The sequence below is a fragment of the Lactuca sativa genome, chromosome 4 (assembly GCF_002870075.4).
Source record: "Lactuca sativa cultivar Salinas chromosome 4, Lsat_Salinas_v11, whole genome shotgun sequence".
Classification (NCBI taxonomy): domain Eukaryota; kingdom Viridiplantae; phylum Streptophyta; class Magnoliopsida; order Asterales; family Asteraceae; genus Lactuca; species Lactuca sativa.
In genome coordinates, this window is record NC_056626.2 from 296,937,275 (window position 1) to 296,962,049 (window position 24,775).

Consider the following 24,775-nt stretch of genomic DNA (forward strand, 5'->3'; position numbering starts at 1 on the left):
AATGGCTTCCTACTTTGCTCCAAACGCTCACACTTGCTACGGTTTCACTCAAGGGACTGGTGAGAACAAATGACGGCCTAAAGGCCCTTTAAATAGGTCCCAAACCCGAGAAATTAGGGTTTCATTAAACAACGCAGACTCGCCGAGTCCATACCTTGGACTCGCCGAGTCCAGGCGCGAACCCGCGTCCAGAACCGCGATCCTACTCGGCGAGTCTGAGCTCCAACTCGCCAAGTCCCCTCTCAAAACACCAAAGACATAAACATAAAAGATACCTGGAAATTCGGGCTGTTACAACTCTCCCCCACTAGAACTAGACTTCACCCTCGAAGTCTCGCTCTGAAAATAGCTCCGGATGCTGCTCACGCATCTCACGCTCCGGCTCCCAGGTCATCTCTGATCCCTTCCGATGTTGCCACTGAACCAACACCAGAGGTACCTCCTTGTTCCTCAGAACCTTGACCTTCCGATCTCTGATGGCCACTGGTCTCTCGGCATAATTCAAGCTCGCATCCACCTGAATATCCTCTAATGGAACCACTGCCGACTCATCGGCTATACACTTCCTCAACTGCGACACATGAAGAGTGTCGTGAATCTGCCCCAACTCTGCTGGCAACTCCAAACGATAGGCTACCCGGCTTACCCTCGCAATCACACGAAATGGACCAATATACCAGGGCCCCAACTTGCCTCTCTTCCTGAATCGAATCACTCCTTTCCAAGGAGAGACCTTCAGGAGAACGAAGTCGCCGACCTGAATCACAAGTTCGGACCGGCGTCTGTCTGCATAACTCTTCTATTGGCTCTGAGCGGTCAACAACCTCTGTCTGACCTGCTGAATCTGTTCTGTCGTCTGAAGCACGATCTCTGTACTGCCCATCACTCGCTGCCCAACCTCTCCCCAACAAATGGGGGTCCGACACCTCCTCCCATACAACAGCTCAAAGGGTGGCATACCAATGCTTGAATGATGGCTGTTGTTGTAGGAAAACTCTGCCAAGGGTAAATACGCATCCCAATTACTCCCGAAATCCAACACACATGCTCGGAGCATGTCCTCAAGCGTCTGAATCATCCGCTCACTCTGACCGTCTGTCTGGGGATGATATGTGGTGCTAAAATGCAGTCTAGTACCCAACTCCTCATGAAATTTCTTCCAGAATCTGGAAGTGAAACGCACATCACGGTCCGAAACAATCGAGATCGACACCCCATGCCGAGATACCACTTCCCTCACATACACCTCTGCCAATTTCTTTGCTGAAGAACTCTCACTAATGGCAAGGAAGTGAGCGCTCTTCGTCAACCTGTCCACAATCACCCAAATTGCATCAACTCCTCTGGCAGTCCTCGGCAATTTGGTGATGAAATCTATAGTGATCTGTTCCCATTTCCACTCGGGAACCTCTAATGGCTGCAACTTGCCATGCGGCCTCTGGTGCTCGGCCTTAACCCTTTGGCAGGTCAGGAACCTCTCAACAAACCATGCGATGTCCCTCTTCATACATGGCCACCAATACTCCTTTCTCAAATCCAAATACATCTTGGTGGCCCTCGGATGGATCGAAAATTTCGATCGATGAGCCTCCTCCATCAAAGTGGTGCGCGTTCCCCCCACAAACGATACCCAGATACGCCCCTAAAATGTCATAAGACCCCGACCATCGGTCACGAACTCTGAAACCAAACCAACAACCCGTTCCCTCTTCTGCATCTCAGGTTGCACAACCTCAGCCTGTGCCCCGCGAATGGCGTCCAATACCGGAGCTATCACGGTTAATCTCAAACACACATCCCGCAGTGGAGTGCTCTCCTCCCTGCGGCTCAACGCATCGGCTACCACATTAGCCTTCCTTAGGTGGTACAGGATCTCACAATCATAATCCTTGACCACATCTAACCACCTTCTCTAACGTATATTTAGGTTGGGCTGATCCATCAAATACTTCAAACTCTTATGGTCCGTGTATATCGTACACCGAACCCCATACAAGTAGTGACACCAAATCTTGAGGGCGAACACCACTGCCCCCAAATCTAGATCATGGGTGGGATATCTCGTCTCATGAGGCTTCAGCTGCCTCGATGCATATGCTATCACATGCCCTCTCTGCATCAGCACCGCTCCCAATCCCAAAATCGATGCATCACAGAATACCACAAAGTCCTCCATCCCTTCCGGGAGAGCTAACTCCGGGGCTTCGCACAACCTCTGGCGAAGTGTCTCAAAGGAGGCCTGCTGCTCGGGGCCCCATGAAAAAGCAACACCCTTCCGGGTCAATCTGGTGAGTGGCACTACGATCTTGGAGAAATCCTTGATAAATCTCCGATAATACCCTGCCAACCCTAGGAAACTCCTGATCTCGGAGGGTGACTTCGGCACCTCCCAACTCATCACTGCCTCCACCTTGGCCGGATCGACTAAAATCCCTTCCTGGTTAACGAGATGTCCTAAGAACTGAACCTCCCGCAACCAGAAATCACACTTGGAGAATTTGGCATAGAGCCTCTCCGATCTCAGAACTCCGAGGACCTCTCTCAGATGCTCCTCATGCTGCTCTCTAGATCTTGAATATACCAGAATGTCGTCGATAAATACAATCACCGACTGATCCAGCATCGGCGTACACACTCGGTTCATGAGATCCATGAACACCGCCGGGGCATTGGTGAGCCCAAAAGGCATCACCACAAACTAATAATGCCCATAACGCGTCCTGAACGCTGTCTTCTGGACGTCCTCATCCCGCACTCTCACCTGATGATACCCAGACCTCAAATCGATCTTGGAGAACCAAGATGCTCCCTACAACTAATCGAACAAATCGTCGATCCTCGGCAATGAGTAACGGTTCTTGACCGTCAGCTTGTTCAACTCCCGGTAATCAATACACATCCGGTGTGAACCATCCTTCTTCTTGACAAACAAGATAGGTGCTCCCCACGGCGAGCTGCTCGGCCGAATAAATCCCTTCCCCAGCAGCTCCTGAAGCTGCGAGGATAACTCTTGCATCTCTGGAGGTGCTAGGCGCAGCCCCCGGAACCAAATCAATACTGAACTCTACTTGCCTCACAGGAGGCACACCCGACAACTCCTCGGGAAATACATCTGGGAACTCACGCACTACCGGAACCTCCTCAACTGAACTTGGCCTCTCGGAAACCACCCGCGTATCCATCACATACGCCACAAAACCCTTACAGCCCTGCTGTAGACACTGCCTTGCTCTAGCGGCCGAACAAAACGCCGATCCTGAACGTGTACCCTCGCCGTATACCGAAAGAACTCCCCCACTAGGGTCTCGTATGGTCACCAGCTGTCGCTCACAGTCGATGACCGCACCGAATCTGCTCAACCAATCCATGCCCACAATGACACAACCATCACCCATAGCAATAGGAATCAGATCAATCGGGAACTCAACACCGAATATCTCGACTACGCAACCTTGGAGAACCTCCGTGGCATATATCACCCTCTCATCAGCTATGGAAACTCTCAGAGTCCGACTCAACGCCTCACGACTAACACTGATATGCTGACTAAAAGCCAAAGATACAAAAGACCGACTCGCACCCGAGTCAAATAACACCAAGGCAGGTACAGAATTCACAAGAAAAGTACCTACGCATAACATAACATAAGCATAATATCTCAACATCAAAATAAATATATGAAATAATACATACTAGCCATGACATCGGGCGCTGCGCGGACCTCCTCCGCGGTCAGCTGAAAGGCTCTCCCTCGTGCCCTCGGCGCCTCGGCCTTCACTGGCCGACTCTCTGTAGCTCTGATGGCGGCATGGGCAGATCCCTGAGGTGCTCCCTGAGATGACCCTCACAGCTGCGGACACTCTGCCTTCCGGTGTCCGGTCTGATTGCAGTGGAAGCACACTGCAAACCCCTTGGGGCAATCCTTGGCCATATGCCCCTCCTTGCCACATTTGTAGCAAGATCCCGCTCGACAGACTCCATCATGACCCTTGCCGCACTTCCCACAAGTGCGACCCTTCTGGTTCCCTGATTTGGGATCAGCGGGCTTGGCCCGCTTGGCTGCCGGCTGAGATTGTGCCGGTCGCCGATCCCTACCCTGAGACTCCGCCTCCTCCCTGGCCTGAGTCTCAAGCTCAATCTCCCTCTTCCGGGAATTTTCCTGAAGCTCCGCAAATGTCCGGTACGAGGAGTTCGCCGCGAACTCCCGAATATCCCTCCTCAAAATGCTCAAATAACAGCTCATACGTGCCTGCTCAGTGGACACGTGCTCAGGGCAGAACATCGCCCTCTCTTGGAACATCCTCGTGATCACTGTAACTGACTCAGTACCCTGCTTGAGGGTCAGAAACTCCTGTGCCAAAAGTTCCCTCTCCACCTGGGGAACGTACTCATCTCGGAACATGACAGTGAACCTCTCCCAGGTCACTGCCGCAAGCTCAGCAGGCGTATAATGCGCCGTCACAAACTTCCACCAGTCCTTCGCTCCCAAGCGAAGCTGGTTCAGCGCACCGGACCTTCAAATGCTCAGGAGATGAGCAAGTGAAGAAGCACCCCTCAATATCAGATATCCACCTCATCGCTGCCACCGGATCCTGGGTCCGATCAAACTCTGGTGGTTTTGTGTTGCTGAACTCTCGGAACAGTAACGCATCACCACCTTGCGGCCTCGCAGCAGCAATCGCTGCAGTAGCTGCTGCAACAGCAGCCTCAGAAAGAGCGGCATAACGCTCATCAAACGTCTCAATCAGCGTGGTCTTTATAGACCCAAACATCTCCGGTATCTCTGCCCTGATGGCCGCAGCCACCTCCTCATAAATGATCCGACGGATCTCCTCATCATTGGTACCACTGCTCTCGGGCATCAAGCGTGTCCTCACCATGATCTACCTCTGAAATACAACATATGATAAATTAGAACCCTTACGAGCATACTCACACTCGTCAACTCTTTCCTCCTTGATTCTTGGTATTCCAAAGATTTTTACTTGGGCTGTACACCGCTCCGGTGCTTTCAGTAGTACGGGACCAATACTACTGTCCACACCGTATCAGAATACACCCCAAGTCCTCCTCTTCGGATCCCAATTTCCAAGTACTCTATCATGCATAGACCTCCTTCTAATAAATCTCTCATAAGCTCCTTGCTGCTACCTACTCACTCTCAAGCATCTCATAGCAGCTCACCTCTTCCTAGGCTAAGGCATCACAAATCAGGCCACTCTAGTCCTAATAGGAATACCTAGCCTACTCTAACATGCGAATACATCATATCAGTATCAATATCACATAACATAAGGGTATTTTGGGAAATCACCATTCGGGCTTGGACTGATCATACACACAACTCTGCTCTGCATTTTCAAAATCTTTTATACTTTTTTTTTTGAAAATACTTCTCAAATCCTCAGTTTGAGTTCAAATACGCCCGAAGGTGTACTCGAATCCCTCAAACCAAGGCTCTGATACCAACTTGTAACACCGTGAATTTCAAAATAAATTTTTCACAATTTATAAAAACATTTCTCATTAAGTTTTCGTAAAAACATCAAGTTTAAATCTCAATTCACATTATACAAAATCCCTAGATCAATGTATATCAAAAATCCCATGCGTGTGTACAGATCAAGCCGGCGCCTTCCCACAGTCAGCGCTAGTACCTGAAACAACAACACTAACACTGTAAGCACAAAGGTTAGTGAGTTCCCCAAAATACCACAAACATATCACATATATTAGCCACTTGAGGCTATAACTCTATGGGTCCGTGCACCCAAGCTCTGTGAACCCTCAGGTTCTAACTCTGGGAACCTTCTGGTTCCAACTCTATAAACATGCACAACATAAATCACATAGACATCATGCAGTACAACACATAGCATACACATAACATACACATACTCTGACACATAACTCTGATTACCTGCTCAAGGTAAAGTATTGTGAGAAGACTCACCTCGCGTATCTCGATGACTCACGAATCCTGAAATCCGTCGTGCTCGATCCTCCGAGCTATAATCCTCCTATAACATCATATGTCTCTAATTAACACTTTTTAACACTAAGGTTGACTACCCCTAAGAAGTCAACACTGGTCAACTCTGGTCAACAGTCAACGGTCAACTTTGACCGGACTCGGTGAGTGCACTAAGGCGACTCGGCGAGTCTAGACGTTTTCACCAACTCTCTAGGATTCCCTTTTTGACACGTCGAGTATTCCCTTAACTCGACGAGTTCCAGCTGGTAAGAATCGCGGGGCCACCCCGACTCAACTCGTCGAGTCTCAAGAACAACTCGGCGAGTTCCAGTTTGTCTCAGTCCACCTGTCAACTTCTAACTCGCCCCGACTCACTGAGTCAACTCATAACTCGGCTGGACCACTCACTGAGTGGTCAAGGACAATCTTTATGCTACTCGCCGAGTCTGTTCTTCAGACTCGGCGAGTCCATGCCATGCACCAACTCAAACTTGCTTCTGAGGTCAGATCCGCTCCAACAACTCATAGATCTGGCCTTCCTACGCTAATTCATCATGTAAAGTCCATAACTTGATGCTCATAACACACCCTATGTCTCATAAATGGAGTTTTGACCTTAAGCACAAAGACTCCAATCCAAAGCCCTCATAGATTCATAAATGCATAGGCAAAAGGGACACTCTGGACCTCCAAAGGTCCAGATCTACAACTTAACTCACTCAAGGGACCAAGGAAGCACTAGATCTTATCATAAAAGGGCTCAATAAGCCCTAAATCAACATAAATCTCAACATAGCAGAAATAGCTCGAAGAATATACCTCAAATGCGATGTTCTGGACCTCAAGCCTTCAGGAAGTGTCTCCCCTTGCTTTCCCTTAGCTAATTCTTCTTTTTTCCTTGCAAAAAGATACCTCCAAGGTCAATAATGGCTTCCTACTTTGCTCCAAACGCTCACACTTGCTAGGGTTTCACTCAAGGGACTGGTGAGCACAAATGACGGCCTAAAGGCCCTTTAAATAGGTCCTAAACCCGAGAAATTAGGGTTTCATTAAATAGCTCAGACTCGCTGAGTCCATACCTTGGACTCGCCGAGTCCAGGCGCGAACCCGCGTCCAGAACCGCGATCCTACTCGGCGAGTCTGAGCTCCAACTTGCCGAGTCCCCTCTCAAAACACCAAAGACATAAACATAAAGTATACCTGGAAATCCGGGCTGTTACAGTTTTCCTCACTGTACTCAAGGGTCTAAGGCACCAAGGCCGACCCTTTGAATTGTTGTTAAAGCCTCTTATGTTATGTGATGATATGATTGCTAGCATCCTGGTGGATGAGATAGTGATATGAGAATATGCTTTGTTAGCTTAGTATCCTTGAGAAAAAGGATAGTTGTATGATGGCTAGTGCTTTTGGATTAGCGCCCTGGTAGTTGGGTAGTGATTATTTATAGACCGGTAGTTGGTCTCGCACTATGTACACTGGTAGGAAGTACGTGCGGGTTATGTATGTTGAGCAGTAGCAGGGTGTATTCTATCCTAGTAGGATGATAGGGCCCTAGTGTGTTGGTTCTGTAGAGTGTTTTATGTATGCTTGTTGTGTGTGCATGTATGCTTGTGTAGATTGGCATTCCAACCCGATGGTCGTGGGCCAGGAGTATTCCATCCAGGTAGGATGAGTGGACTCACAGTAGTTTGGCATTCCAACCTGATGGTTGAGGGCCTGGGGTATTCCATCCCGAGGACTGATTGGACCCATGGTAGTAGTAGTATTTACTGTTGTAACAACCCGAAGTTGTTCATCGTCGAAAACCTATTCTACCCGTATTACTCGTCGGAAATCGAAATGTCCCAATATTGTTTTTGGGTTTAGTTAACTGAAATAATATGTTTATTATCATTCAATGAGTGTCCCATCCATTTAGGAACTCAAGAAATCAGCCCAAAAACATTGTTACATGAGTTTTAGAAACGTCCCCGCCGGGTGACGGAAACTCAATCGGGTGCGACCTAAAGCATCGTTTAAGGCCGGTATCGGGTAGAATTCCACCGTGTCCAAGTTTTAGGAACTATATAAGAATGTTTAATCTCTCATTTGAAGCTTTTTCCTTCTCTCTCTACTCTCTCTCTAACTTCTCTCCTAAATCCAAAGATTAAGTGTCCAAAACTCAATTTTAAGGCTTCAAATCCTTAAGGTACCTTCCTAGCCTTAATCTATAGCATGTTTAGCTTCCAAATTAGACACTTAATCATAAAATTGGACATTATATGTGAGTTTACGGCCCAGGAGGCTGCCTAGGCCGTAAACACCATTTAGAGGAGTTTTTAGCCCTTAAACTCCTTCCTTAACTCATTTGGACTTTAGATATGGCTAAGGGACTTCAAGATATGGACTTAGAACACCTAAAACTATGATTTGGAGGACTTTGAAGGAGTTTACAGCCAAGGCATAAGCTTGGGCCGTAAACTCATGTTAATGGGGTTTTTCATGCCTTTAAACCCTTCCAAATCACCCCTATGGCTTAGATATGAATTATAGGACCTTGGTATTAGCATTTGGACACTTGAAACTTATTTTTTGGGGGATTTAGATGAGTTTACGGCCAAGGATAGTGCTTGGGCCGTAAACTCCCCAAAACTTGGCTTAAATACAATTCTAAGGTGTTAGAAAGCCATCCAACACCACCAAAAGCCTTGGAATAAATCAAGGGACCAACCAAAAATACTTTAAAGACCTTAAACACATCTTTTATGGGATTTCTAAGAGTTTATGGCCAAGACCTGTTCTTGGGCCGTAAACTCCAAAATTTTTGGTGTTAGATTGCAAACTAAACACCCCTACAGCCTTTAGATGAATTTTAGAAGTCCATTCATGCAAGTTTTAGACCTTGAAACACATTGTGGCATGACATATTAGAGTTTACGGCCATGAAGGGGGTTTCATGGGCCGTAAACTCCATAAATCCCTCATATGTCCCATATAAACTCATTTCTAGGCTTGTGGGAATTTTTAGAATCACATGTGATTGGTTTTAACAACATTTAGCATCATTTTCATAAGGATTAAGGAGTTTACGGCTAGGAGCCAATGCTAGGCCGTAAACTCCCATAAATTAATCATTTTAGTGATTTTAATCCATTCCATGCATTTAGAACAAAGCCTAGAACCATTTCCCATGTCCATGTAAGCCATTTAAGCCATTTAAACACCCAAAACCACACCCACATGAGTTTACGGCCGTAAACTCATGTATGTGTGTGTTTTGTGGTTGTAAACTCATTTAAAAGTTTACTCATGGGGAGTAAACTCAAGTCCCAAGTCCCTAGTGTCATTTCCCATCCTTAAACGCCACCCGGGTCCCTCCAAACACTTGTATCGGAGTGTTTTCGCGACTTGAAGCAAGTGTCCCTAACAAATAGCTAATCTAAGTCCTAATTAGATACAAATGTGTATCTTTAAATTATACTTAGGAACCTCGCGCATTTACAAGCCCCGGACTAAAGTTTAGCATCCGAAATCGTCACATTTCTCGTCCGATGAGTTCATACTCCTACCCTTTTTCACTGTTTTTAACTGTTTTCAGGGGGGAATACAAGCAAAAGTACAAGTGTTTCTTGTACTTAAACTGATTTACAATTTAATGATTTTAGTTTCTAAATGTCATGATTTCCAAAGATTATGATAACTGATGTTTCGAATTGCAGGTTAATTGTAGATTTCTTTCGAAAAGTGTTTTGATCTACATTATCTTTTGTAAAAGAAATCATACTAATAATAACAAATATAACGAATACGAATACTAATACTAATACGAATAATGAATTCGAATACTAATAGGAGTATGAATACGAATACTAATACTAATACGAATAACGAATTCGAGTACAAATAGGGGTACGAATACGAATACTAATACGAATACGAATGTAATTTAGAACGAATATGTCTACGAATATGAATACGTCTACGAATACGAATACGACTATGAATACGAAAATACGCCTCTGGACCTCTACTGAGCTTCGAATATATCCTCCTCAGAATGTCGACAGAGCTTCGAATACACAGTGAAATGTACTCTTTTGGAACTTAACAGAACTTTGAAATTACTGTAATGTACACTTCTGTGTGGTTCCAAAACTTCGAAAATACAACTAAGTTAGTAGATAGTAGTCATCCAAAGGTAGAATAACTAAGGGTTATAATACTTATCTAATATTATACACATGGTAATAACTAGTATCAAATGGAAATGAACAGATAACTCAACATATAGGAAAATATGGGATTTTCCTGGGATATCATAACAGTTAGTAACAAATCTAGATGCGAATAGACAACTCAACATATAGGAAAATATGGGATTTTCCTGGGTAACACAACAGTACACACTCGAACAAAGAAACAATCGAATAACTATAATTATAAGGAAAATATGGGATTTTCCTGGAAGGTCATAATCAACCGTTTTCGAAATTGTATCAAGGGATAACTAAACTGTTTCTAATAAGAAAATATGGGATTTTCTTCATCAACAAGTTTTCTCGAAACATAAAGGAACTCGCCTTTTCAAAACTAAACTGCTTATGAACTCACCAGCTTTATGCTGATTTTCAAACCGCTTGTATTCTCAGGTCAACGTTAGACAGGTACATCGCAACCTTTTGGAGAAGACGGAGCATCCCGAAGATTCGTCTTTACTTTTGTCTATATTACATATGTATAATACATGTACAACTTTACTTTCAATCAAATGTAAACAATATTATGTAATGTAATGTTTTGTGATTACTGCTTTACTATGTGCATTGGATTTGATACTCAACATGGAGTCAACCCCGGAAACGTTTCCGCCTTTGGTTTTCGGGGTGTGACAACTGTATGTATAGGAAGTGGGGCATTCCAACCCTATGGTTGTGGGCCAGGAGTATTCCATCCAGGTAGGATAATTGGACTCATAGTATGTTGACATTCCAACCCGATGGTTGAGGGGCCTGGGGTATTCCATCCTAAGGGATTATTGGACCCATAGTAGGTAGTGTTGTACGTATAGGTGTTTGGGCATTCCAACCCGATGGTTGTGGGCCGAGAGTATTCCATCCAGGTAGGATGATTGGGCTCGTGTTATGTAGGTATTCCAACTCGATGGTTGAGGGCTGGGGGTATTCCAACCGGAAGGTTGATTGGACCCATAGTATGTTGTTCTTTGTTGTATGCATATGTTTATGTGTGTATGAGTACTTTGGGGGAATTCACTAAGCTTTCGGGCTTACAGTTGTGGTTTATTGTTTCAGGTGCTTCAGGAGATCGTGGCAAGGTGAAGGCGTGATCGTACTGCTTCTCATGTTTTTGCTTTATGTAATATGATTCTGCGGAAAATACTCTGATGTTTAAACTATTTTGAGAAAGAGATGTATGATCGTAACGGTTTTTGAATGAATTAAAATGTTTTAATTTGGTTGAAATTTTTGGTCATTACAAGTTGGTATCAGAGCCTTGGTTTGAGTGAATTGGAGGAACATTCGTGTGAATCCAATCTCAAATCAAGGAGAGGTTTTCAAAAATGGTTTTTAAAATGGTTTTCAAAATAAGTAAAGGAGGACACAGAGGGTACGATCAGCCGGAGCCAGTAAGTTACCCCAAAATACTATACAAGTTATTTGTTTTGAGATATGTTAGAACATCATGCTAGTACTAGGCTAGGGATCTTCAGGAATTGCATGATAGAATTGCCTAATTTATGATGCCTGCTAGCATAGGGTTTCGTTGTTATGAGCTATTCGGTATTCCTCTAGGGGTGAGGATTGAGTGCTTGCTATGTATGTTTGTGCTTAGGGCGTTGTGGTGATACTTTAGACAAATATGGGTAGGTGTGGAAGGTAGAATGGGCCCGTACTACTGAAAGCACAAGACCCATACGCATGTAAAGGAAGTCACAACCCCTAGGTTGTTGATTGAGGTTAGTTCTCGGTGGTCATGCGAGGAATCTGAGATTTTTATGGTTCATTTCAGTATGGCGGATGCGAGACGTTTGGAGGTAGGATCCAGTTCGGGATGGGGATCAGGAGAGGGTGGCCTGGATGGACTAGTATCACCCGATGTCATTGGCCAGATGAGTACGGATGAGTTGGATGCTAGGATTCGTAATATCCTACATGATGAGGTTGTTGCTAGGTTCCGAGCTGAGTTACTAAAACTGTTTGGGTCGATCAAGACCGCCATGGTTGAGTATTTTGATGAGCGCTATGCAGCTCTTGCAGAGACAGCGGCCGTGGCAGCCGCAACAGCTGTGGCAACGGCAGGAGGAGGAGCCAGTCGGAGTTTTCAGTATGAGGATTTCGACAATACGAAGCCCCTACTTTTGATGGAGTTTAGGATCTGATCGTTGCTATGAGGTGGTTGTCAGACGTGGAAGGTTGTTTCTTCATGTGTTCATGCCTTGCGGATCAGAGGGTGAGGTGTGCTCTGAACCTTCTAAGGCTCGGGGCGAAGGATTGGTGGAGGTTGACCACTGGATCTGATGTGTAACGGGTTGTGGTTTCGTAGGATCAGTTCCAGGAGATGTTCAATACTCGTTATGTTCTGCAGGTTGAGAGAGAGAGAGGTTGGCTCAGGAGTTACTGGAACTAAAGCAGGGATCAAATTCAGTGACGGAGATTACCAGGATGTTCACTGAGAGGGCGATGTTTTTCCCGAAGTTTGCTTCGGAGCAAGCTCAGATGTCTCGATATCTGAGTATGCTCAAGAGGGACATCAGGCAGTTTGTATCCACGCAGAGGTGTAGTACCTTGTTGGAGTTGTAGGAAGCCGCCAGGCGGTGCGAGTTAGAGATTGAGCTCCAGTTGAGAGAGCAGAGGCGGGCCCCGGTGCAGTCGCAGCCTGCACCGAAGCGGATGAGGCCCGCTGATTATCGACAGGGAGGTCAGAGGAGTCGCACTTGCGGGAAGTGCGGCAAGGTACACGTGGGTGGTTTCCGTTCTTCTTCGGGGTGCCACAAGTGTGGCAAGGAGGGCCACATAGCTAGGGATTGTAGGCAGTCGACTCCAGCGGCTGGGGTTCGACTTTGTTATCATTGTGATAAGGTGGGCCATATGAAGGCCCAGTGTCCTCTACTGGCTGCCAGGTCAGTGCAGGCCCCAACGCCAGCCACTTTTGAGACTTACTGAAGGAGGTCAGGGTCGAGCAGAGCCTCTGAAGGCTCTAGGGCGTGCTTATCAACTTGTGACCGAGGAGATCAGATCTAAGCCAGAAGTGAGAGTCGGTATGTTTTTTTGCGTTATATTGTTTATGCTGTGATTATAAGCTGTCGTTTCTTGCATGAGATGTTTAGTGTTGTATGTATTAGAGGGGAGCGAGCATTGAGGGTTCTTAGAGGGTTATCATCCACTGTGGAATTCGTGAGAAAGGAAGGTTATGGTTCGAGAATTTAGGAACTTTCAGCAGGAACTAAGTTTCCTCGAAGTTCGGTGTATTAGTGGGATCGATTGAGCATGCGTGTTAGCTTCGCCGCAGTAGATGGTGGTTAGTACCATAAGTGGGGGAGAATTGTAAATTCTCAGATAAGCTGCTGGTTGTAGAAGGTTGTCTAGAGCGGCTTGAGCGTCGGTTATTGGGATGATGCGATGAGGCGGTTCAGTTATAGTAAGGGCTTACATGTGTCGAGGAAATGCGGCAGGTTATGTGTGGGTCACTGGGTATGAGACCAGCCTCTGAGTATGTATGCATTATATGGGATAGCGGTGAGCACCGCTAAGGGGTAATGTATAGCGAGGATCTATCGTGGTGGCAATGTTGGCTGATGCGTGGGCATGTTTTTAGTCTCCTTGTAAGAGGAGAGGGATAGTGGCTCCAGATTGGAGGTTTGGACAGAGCAAAGTGGGATAGCAGGTTAACAAATTCGGGAGCAGTCTGGACCAGTGATGAGAACGGTGTAAGATATTGCAGTCGGAGGTCAAGGACCTAGATATTGTGATAAGCAGGTATGAGTGGGGTTACACTCAGATGTGGCAAACTGAAGGGTTCGAGGGTGACGCAAGGACAGAGTCCTTGGTTCTAGGTATGGTTATAGGTTGAGCTATGTATATGGAGGTATTCCAATCTGGGGTATTCCATCATGAGGATGATCGGACCCTATCATTGATTGGACCTGATGTGTTTGGTATTCCAACCCGGGGGTTGATTGGACCAAAGATGTGTAGGGATGCGATGGTATTCCCTCCTGGGGATGAGCGGACCCGTCATAGGCATACCTGGTATTCCAGCCCGTGGCTGATTGGGCCAGGCGTGAGTGTTGGTGTGGTAAGAGTATCGATGTATGTTCGGTCGAATATGAGTTAAGAGAGAGAACAAGTGTGGTCGAAAGTAGAGTAGGACTCGTAGTCCTGCTTTCAGGTTGGGAATTCGGGTTCCTACGGTTGAGTAGTTTCTTTTCATAGAAATGGGAAGAGGTTAGGGAATGGTTAGTTTGGACGGCCTGTCTGGGAGACGGATCCAATTTAACTTTCTGGGTTCAGGGCTTCCGGAGAGGTAAGTATTGAGTCTGCATGAGAAGGGGTAGGTATCTCTTCGAGAGGGAGTTACAGTGGGGTTAGTCTCCCTTGGTGGTCATCACGCTTTAAGGGCGTGAATGTGCTTTTCAGGATTATGGATAGCCGGAGTTGGCAGTTGGCGATTTCGTGGGCGAAATCATATTTAAGTGGGGGAGAATTGTAACGCCCCGTTCTAAGAGTAGTTATTTATGGTTCCCCGAGATCAAAGAGTAAGGGCGTTTCGGTCTTTTATGGGTAATGGGTTTTATTCGAAAAGGTTTCGGGTCAGGGTGTGTTGCTAGAAGTGTAGGGTTTTTCGCCACCTTTTCGTGGATATAAAGTTTGTCGGAAACGGACTTAGAATAAAGGAGCTATGGCACTTTGAAGATATTGTCACTTATGGCACTTGATGGAAAAAGTTGACAGAGTAAGGCCATGCAGGCATGAGACACGCGTGGGTACGCCCAACGTAGGCTGGGTTACGCCCAACGTAATAGAGTTAAATGAAACGCGGGGTCCCTCGACGTACGCCCAGCGTAATGGAATTACGCCCATCGTACGTCTATCATCCAGAAACCCTAATATTTCGGGTGTGGAGGCTATTTAAACAACCTTAAGAGCTCACAACCCTCCCAAACCCTAGCCTCCACTATTTAGAACCCTTTCCCCAATGCATAGCCAACTTCTTGAGTGTGTGGGCTTTTGAAGTGAATTTGGAGTGTTTTGAGAAGAAGGTGTTGCATCTAGTGAGTAGAGGAAGAAGGCCAACGTGTAGATCAGAAGTCTTCTGGTGGTTCAAGAGCTCCTAAAGGTATAAAGCTTCTTGGTTGACATCTATTTTGTGTAGATCTAAGCATGGTGAAGTTTTGACACCATTCTTGTCCCAAAAGCCCCCATCTTGATGCATGACGTGATTTTGGTAAGATGAGCTGTCCTTTCAGACCATTAGAGAGGTCTTGAGTAAGAAAAACGTGGTCCTAATGGCTTTGGTTGTCTCATGTGGGATATAAGTAGGTCTTAATGGATTAATACCTTGGGTTAAGAGCTTTATGGACAACCCAAGTAATAAAGTTTGAGACTTTATGAATCCTATGCATATTTGGTCTATGGATTTGAAGTTTGGGCTTAAGAGCTTAAGCCATTAAGAACTTATGTGGAATTGTAGTTCAGCGAGATGACGCCCCGTGTAAATTGATGTACGCCCAACGTAGTTGGTCTGTGTCCCGATTCCAGTCTGCGAGCATCGATGTACGCCCAGCGTACCAAGAGGAGTTTGAGACTTTATGAATCCTAGGCATATTTGGTCTATGGATTTGAAGTTTGGGCTTAAGAGCTTAAGCCATTAAGAACTTATGTGGAATTGTAGTTCAGCGAGATGACGCCCCGTGTAAATTGATGTACGCCCAACGTAGCTGGTCTGTGTCCCGATTCCAGTCCGCGAGCATCGATGTACGCCCAGCATACCAAGAGGAGTACGCCCAGCGTACTCCCTCTGTTGGGTTTTGATTTTGGGCCTTAAGTGATTGGGCTGTTATTGGGCTAGTGGGGCTTGGGCCGTGACTGAACATTATGGATGGAGTATTTTGGACTCAATAATTATTATGGACCTTGGATCTAGGCCCATTTGGTGAGGTGGCCCCAATTTAGTAAATTGGGCCAATATTGGGCTTTGCATGAGGAAATGACTTTGGGTCTTGGCCCAATAGGAGGATGATGGACTTAATGAGTGTTGTGGGCCCTTGGTCTAGAAAGTTGTGATGGTTTCTAATGGGATGGTTTTCATATGATAGTTGGGATTTCCGGCGAGTCAGCAGTCAGAGATTTGTGGGATTCCGGCAGTTGCAAGGTGAGTTTTCCTCACTGTACTCAACGGTCTAAGGCACCAAGGCCGGCCCTTTGAATTGTTGTTAGAGCCTGTTATGTTATGTGATGATATGATTGCTAGCATCCTGGTGGATGAGATAGTGATATGAGAATATGCTTTGTTAACTTAGTATCCTTGAGAAAGGGATAGTTGTATGATGGCTAGTTCTTTTGAATCAGCGCCCTGGTAGTTGGGTAGTGATTATTTATAGACCGGTAGTTGGTCTTGCACTATGTACACTGGTAGGAGGTACGCGCGAGTTATGAATGTTGAGCAGTAGAAGGGGGTATTCCATCCTGGTAAGATGATAGGGCCCTAGTGTATTGGTTCTGTAGAGTGTTTTATGTATGCTTGTTATGTGTGCATGTCTGCTAGTGTAGATTGGCATTCCAACCCGATGATTGTGGGCCAGGAGTATTCCATCCAGGTAAGATGATTGGACTCACAGTAGTTTGCATTCCAACCCGATGGTTGAGGGCCTGGGGTATTCCATCCCGAGGGATGATTGGACCCATAGTAGTAGTAGTAGGTACTGTATGTATAGGAAGTGGGGCATTCCAACCCGATGGTTGTGGGCCAGGAGTATTCCATCCAGTTAGGATGATTGGACTCATAGTATGTTGGCATTCCAACCCGATGGTTGAGGGGCCTAGGGTATTTGTGACATCCCCAAATTCACGGCCAAAAAAGACCGATTTGTTTATGCTTTGTTTTTAAAATCAGAGTAATCGTTTAAAGAAAACTGTTGCGGAATTTGTTCCCAAAACAAAATATGATAAAAATTTATCAAAGCATTTCTTAAACAAAAGTATTTTCATTATATACAGACGCATAAGCATAAACAGAACTTACATTTATTTACACTAATGATATACGTCTCCTTTAATCTCTCAGTCACATATGTCTTCGTATTGATACCTGTGATACAAAGAAAACTGAGTAGGTCAGGCTTGGGATCCTGCTAAGCATATAGGGTTTTCAACCCACAATAATACATTTATTATTCAATTATCAAACAATCAACCCAAATACCCATCCCTATTATCTTCTTTATTTCTTAAGGTTTTACCCTAAGAACCAACCATCCTTCATTCATTCATTCCTAAGGATTTACCTAAGGAATTCGCATGAAGTCCATTACAGCCAAAGTTTATCTATCAGGTACTAAATCCATAGCTATCAGGCGCTAACTCCATAGTCACCAAGGTTCACTTAACAAGCACTAACTCCATAGTCGCCAAGGTTTACTCAACAAACGCTAACTCCATAGTCGCCAAGGTTTACTCAACGTGCGCTAACTCCATAGTCGCCAAGGTTCATCAAATAGGCACGAAGCCACATCGTCGCCAAGGTTTATACAATAGGCGCTAACTCCATAGTCACCAACTATCCCATCTACCCATGTTCTACCCAACATTTTCGTAGATATAAATACTTACACAGTTTAAATCATTTAACACCTGTATAAAACATCAATTCCATGCCCATCTCAAATAGACAAATAATATATAAACACATAGCACGTATTTCATAGAAAATACTTCATATTTATGTGTTAGAAGAAAGTAACTACACACTCACTTGATTAGACGATGCTCGGACAACACTACGACTTGTAGAAGTAGTATTCTTCGGTAGATCTAGAAGATCTTCACAAAACCAAGCTCCTTGCAGGCAGAGCTTCGGCTTAGGAATTTCACTTCTCGGGATCTTCGGGGCCTGGGGACTCGCTTCGGGTCTTGGGAATGATACCGGGGCTTCAGGATATTTCTTGCACGAAAATCGAGGAAAAATGGGAGAGAGAGAGAGAAGAGAAAATGAGCAAAGGAATAAGGCAGCCTCGCACCCTTTATATAGGGTCTGGATTCATGATTTACGCTAGGCGTAAATCCTAGTTACGTTGGGCGTAACTCGGATAAGATCGCTGACTCCCCCCCTTTGGATAATATCGAAAATTTATAATTAAATTTAATATTTTAATTATTTAATAAACTTCAAAAATCCATATCTCCCTCGTACGAGCTCCGTTTTCGACGTTCTTTATATCCCCGCGTAGGTGAGACTACGCTCTACAACTTTCATATAGATTCCGACGGCTAGTTTTGAGTTTATTTTTATTATTTATTTTTATTAGGCCGGGACAGGAAAATTTCGTTATAAATTCATAACTTGTTCATATGACGTCCGTTTTCGCCTATCTTTTTACCGTTTTACTACTATTAATGAGATATTCGGTTTTTGTTTATAGTGTTTCGGCTAAAAAATGCTCGATCTCAAATCGAGTATTCGGGCTGCATACCGCTAAGTCGAAACTTAGAAAAATCATAACTTCCTCATACGAAGTCAGACTTGGACGTTCTTTTTATGCACGCTCACGGTTTAACGTATTCTATGACTTTCGTTTAGATCACTAAGGCTAAATATCTCTCTAACGTAAATTCACTTTTTACGTCGCGTTGTGTTGTGCCGGTTCTGTCGCGGAACTTCGATAGGTCGTAACTTCTTCGTTATAACTCGGTTTTCAGTGTTCTTTATATGTACGGAATCCTTGTAACATATACTACAACTTAGTTAAGATTATTCATTCTAAATAATCTTCCATTAAAAATTCATTTTTTTGACGCTTATCGTCTCTGAATTGACTAGCCCTGATCTACGGGGGTTACAATTATCTCCCCCTTAGGATGATTACGTCCCAGAATCATCAACGAAATAGTCCTTACATTAAATTTCCATCCTAATTAATAACCGTGATGTTCAATCTTTCATCTGCTTTTCATACTATATTGGACTTTCAATCGTAACCTTCAAGTTACAAAACAAATCCTTATTGTGGACTCCTTCTTCTTAGGATAAATACATTCCTTTATCTATTGTAACACACCGATGGGTCGTGTCTCGATGACCTCTCATCATAGTCGGACTCAATTTAATATGACCACTAGGGTTGGAATAACCATCATCCTACTAGCCATTACCGAAACAAGGGTAATGACATACTTGAATAAAACGGAATCAGTTACTAGCTTCTTGGTAACCTTGTGACTTTTCCTAATCCAATCGTGAGTCCTGTGCTTCTGGTAGTATAGATCTCTACTACCATTCTCACCTACTCATACTCGTCCCAAGTATTGTCTCGTAGTCAACCAAGTCACCATACATAAATCATATAATCATTCAACACATCAGATAACAAAACCAGGGTTTATATTATTTCTTGAAACGATTACACAAAGGTTCAAGTTTACCCTGTACTACGCCTCTAATAGGCTACACTTCCTGATACAGACTTTATATATAGAAATGAAATCTTCATATTTTAATCCTCCCATCATTTTCTGCTTCATCGAGGAGTATGTGGAATGCCTTTGGCTATGGAGGTGTGTTTTTCTTTGGGTAGTCTTTCGAAATATGTCCTTCTTCGTTACATCTGTAGCACACCTCCTTGATAGGTGCGCACTTGTTGGCGTAGTGCCCTGTCTTCCCATATTTGTAGCAAGTCATCTCCTCGCTACATTGCCCGAAGTGTTTCATTTTACACTTCTCGCACCACTTAGGTTCATCTCTTCCTACAGATTTCGAGAATTTTCTTTCCTTGTTGATTATTGAAGATCCTTCACATTTCCATTTCTCTCCAACTTCAGCTCTTTCTAGACCCTTTTCTTTTATTTGGGTCTCAACATTCTTGGCTGCCCAGATGGCGGCCTTCAGAGTGGTTGCTTGCTTAACTATCGGACCAAAGTCCGCTGGTAATCCATTAGCAAACTTGTTGACCTTGGAAAGTTCAGTTGGAATTAGGTATGGAATAAGCTTCATCTTCTCCGTAAAGCTCGTAGCGTATTCAGTGACGCTCAATTTTCCCTTCTTCAGATTCTGGAACTCATTGTTGATTTCTAGGAGATCTTGCTCAGAGCAGTATTGCATTTTTAGTTGCACCACGAACTCTTCCCAAGACATCTTGCTAGCTTCCCCCTTGGGCATCGAACTAGCCAGTAATTTCCACCAGCTCAGTACTCCAGATTTTAACAGAGGAATTGCAAGAGCGGTCTTCTGTCTGTTGCTACGTTCGCAACTTTCAAACATTGTCTCCATTTCGGAGATCCAGTCCATGACTTGCACCGGTGTCGGGTTCCCAGAAAGACACGGTGGTTTGGATGTCATGAAATCCTTGTACTTGCACCCACATCCGTCACTTCCTCCATCCTGGTTGTTTTGGCGAACTATTGGTGGGTTCGCTTGACCAATGGTTCCACTGTAGTTCCCCCCCTCCGAATGCCCTCCATTTACTTCGGGCTCTTCCACTTGAATTGACAGTTCTTCATGATTCTGTCGAAGCAACCTCCTGGTCTCCTCTATTTGACAATCCAACATCGCCTGGATCATTGCTTGTACACCAGCCATCGTCATTGGCTCAGGTGCTGCAGCTACAACAGGTATTTGCTCAATCACTGGTGTTGATTCCTGTTCTCCTTTGCATTTCCAACTCCGCTTCTAGTTCTTGCCATTCTTGATTTGTACACCGAAATGGTGATTTTAGATCCTCATTCACGATAGATACATATATCATCCTTATCACTTCGAAACGTTACATGCTAGTTCTAATATCATAGACGTACGCTTAGAATCTTAAACATATAAGGTTTCCAGATCCGGTTGGCAACAGATCATAGATCCGAACAAATAACATTATATATGGAAAACATATAACATTTAGCACATAAAAGCTATTTAGGCATCATTCCTAAATTATACTAGTGCTTGTGTCAATTTAGGTGTACTACCTAACATATTTTAGACAAACTCCTCACGATCATTACTTAGCATTCTATGTTTAAGTCTAGAAATTTCCTACAAAATTCCTAGTTCACTTAAACTAATGCTCTGATACCAACTGTGACATCCCCAATTTCACGGCCAAAAAACAGACCGATTTGTTTATGCTTTGTTTTTAAAATCAGAGTAATCGTTTAAAGAAAACCGTTGTGGAATTTGTTCCCAAAACAAAATATGATAAGAATTTATCAAAGCATTTCTTAAAGAAAAGTATTTTCATTATATAACAAAATCTCGGGATGTCATGTTCCGATACAGACACATAAGCATAAACAGAACTTACATTTATTTACACTAATGATATGCGTCTCCTTTAATCTCTCAGTCACATATGTCTTCGTATTGATACCTGTGATACAAAGAAAACTGAGTGGGTCAGGCTTGGGAGCCTGGTGAGCATATAGGGTTTTCAACCCACAATAATACATTTATTATTCAATTATCAAACAATCAACCCAAATACCCATCCCCATTATCTTCTTTATTTCTTAAAGTTTTACCCTAAGAACCAACTATCCTTCATTCATTCATTCCTAAGGATTTACCTAAGGAATTGGCACGAATTCCATTACTGCCAAAGTTTATCTATTAGGTACTAAATCCATAGCTATCAGGCGCTAACTCCATAGTCACCAAGGTTCACTTAACAAGCGCTAACTCCATAGTCGCCAAGGTTTACTCAACAATTGCTAACTCCATAGTTTCCAAGGTTTACTCAACGTGCGCTAACTCCATAGTCACCAAGGTTCATCAAATAGGCACGACGTCACATCGTCACCAAGGTTTATACAATAGGCGTTAACTCCATAGTCACAAACTATCCCATCTACACATGTTCTACCCAACATTTTCGTAGATATAAATACTTACACAGTTTAAATCATTTAACACCTGTATAAAACATCAATTCCATGCCCATCTCAAATAGACAAATCATATAGAAACACATAGCACGTATTTCATAGCAAATAATTCATATATATGTGTTAGAAGAAAGTAACTACACACTCACTTGATTAGACGATGCTCGGACAGCACTACGACTTGTAGAAGTAGTATTCTTCGGCAGATCTAGAAGATCTTCACAAAACCGGTCTCCTCGTGGGCAGGACTTCGGCTCGGGAATTTCACTTTTCGGGATCTTCGGGGCCTCAGGACTCGCTTCATGTCTTGGGAATGATACCGGGGCTTCGGGATATTTCTTGCATGAAAATCGAGGAAAAACGGGAGAGAGAGAAGAGAACATGAGAAAAGGAATAAGGCAGCCTCGCACCCTTTATATAGGGTCTGGATTCACGATTTACGCTGGGCGTAAATCCTATAAGATCGCTGACTCCCCCCCCCCCCCCCCCCTTTGGATAATATCGGAAATTTATAATTAAATTTAATATTTTAATTATTTAATAAACTTCAAAAATCCATATATCCCTCATACTAGCTCCGTTTCCGACGTTCTTTATATCCCCGCGTAGGTGAGACTACGCTATACAACTTTCATTTAGACTTCGTTGGCTAATTTTGAGTTTATTTTTATTATTTATTTTTAGTAGGCCGGGACAGGAAAATTCCGTTATAAATTCATAACTTCTTCATATGACATCCGTTTTTGCCTATATTTTTATCTTTTTACTAATATTAATGAGATATTCGATTCTTGTTAGACTGTTTCGGCTAAAAACCGCTAGATCTCAAATCGAGTATTCGGGCTGCATACCGCTAAGTCGAAACTTAGAAAAATCATAGCTTCCTCATACGAAGTGAGATTTGGACGTTCTTTTTATGCACGCTCATGGTTTAACGTATTCTACGACTTTCGTTTAGATTGCTAAAGCTAAATATCGCTCTAACGTAAATTCACTTTTTACGTCGTGTTGTGTCATGCCGGTTATGTCGCGAAACTTCGACAGGTCATAACTTCTTCATTATAACTCGGGTTTCGGCGTTCTTTATATGTACGGAATCCTTGTAACATATACTACCACTTAGTTAAGATTAATCATTCCAAATAATCTTCCATTTAAAATTCATTTTTTTGACGCTTATCGTCTCTAAATTGACTAGCCCTGATCTACGGGCGTTATGGTATTCCATCCTAAGGGATGATTGGACCCATAGTAGCTATTGTTGTATGTATAGGTGTTTGGGCATTCCAACCCGATGGTTGTTGGCCGAGAGTATTCCATCCCGATAGGATGATTTGGGCTCGTGTTATGTAGGCATTCCAACCCGATGGTTGAGGGCCGAGGGTATTCCAACCGGAAGGTTGATTGGACCCATAATATGTTGTTCTTTGCTGGATGCATATGTTTATTTGTGTATGAGTACTTTGGGGGAACTCACTAAGCTTTCGGGCTTACAGTTGTGGTTTATTGTTTCAGGTGCTTCAGGAGATCGTGGCAAGGCGAAGGCGTGATCGTACCGCTCCTCATGTTTATGCTTTATGTAATATGATTCTGGGGAAAATACACTGATGTTTAAACTATTTTGAGAACAATATGTATGATCGTAACGGTTTTTGAATGAATTAAAATGTTTTAATTTGGTTGAAATTTTTGGTCGGTACACATTACAACATATTCGACACTAACAGGTAGTGTGGAAGAGAAAAAAGTCGCCAAAATAGGTATTGATGTCGTCCGTAAAGCTTTTGCAAGAACAATGTAAAATAAAATTAAACATTATTGAATAAAAGAGATCAATCTTACATAACATAAAATTATAATGCACGTTACTCATATATGATAATAAGGCCCATCAATTTTTGTGAGAATTATATAGAAATTTTTTATTGAGTTTTTGTGATTTTCATCGACTCCTCCAAATCAAATAGGATCAAAGTCTTTAAAGATTGTCTTCTAAACACGCTATAATTGTTCATAATCTTTCTAAGTTCATGTAAATGGATCATTGGTGGTTTTGTTAAAATAATCTTAAAATAATTGTTATTTTAAATCATTTTTGTTTGTTGTTTATAAATTTTATTATAAAAATGATCGATTTTAACTTTTCAATACTCATTAGTAGTATCAGAGTCTCTTTTACATATTTGAAAGATTTAACTTCTCAAAACTCATAAATGGTATCAAAGTCTCTTTTACTTCTTAGAGGTGTTTATTATCATGTTTGGTAACCGTTGGTTTCGGAAAATATGTTTGATATTTCTTTTGGAAAAGAACTTCTCAAATATATTTTCTTTGACAACTCATAGTTTATAATTAATATATTGTTTTATGCAACCAATTTTTTTTTCATGCATTTGATTATATAAAGTTACCTTAGGAAAACAAAGTGTTTGTTTCAATTTATAATTAGTATTTTTATGCAATCAATTTTATAATGCTTTTTTTTGTCCAACAATACCAGCCAAGAATATGCTTTTAGTGAGACTCTTAGAGCTATAACCCATAAATTCTTACATCTATTTGGGCACATATATATCCTGTATTTGTTTCTTCCTTCCATAATATTATACCTTGAAAAATGTACTCAGTGATAACAATGTGTCCAATACAAACCAATTTTTACTACCATAATTGAGTAGATTTTTGAAATTATAATGTCTTAATAAGAAACAATTGAAAG

The 24,775-nt window shown here is 43.1% G+C and overlaps 1 pseudogene; it reads left to right on the forward strand.

Moving 5' to 3' along the window:
- LOC122197530 (protein CELLULOSE SYNTHASE INTERACTIVE 1-like) overlaps window positions 1–24,775 on the forward strand; it is a 56,258-nt pseudogene that overhangs the window by 29,036 nt on the left and 2,447 nt on the right.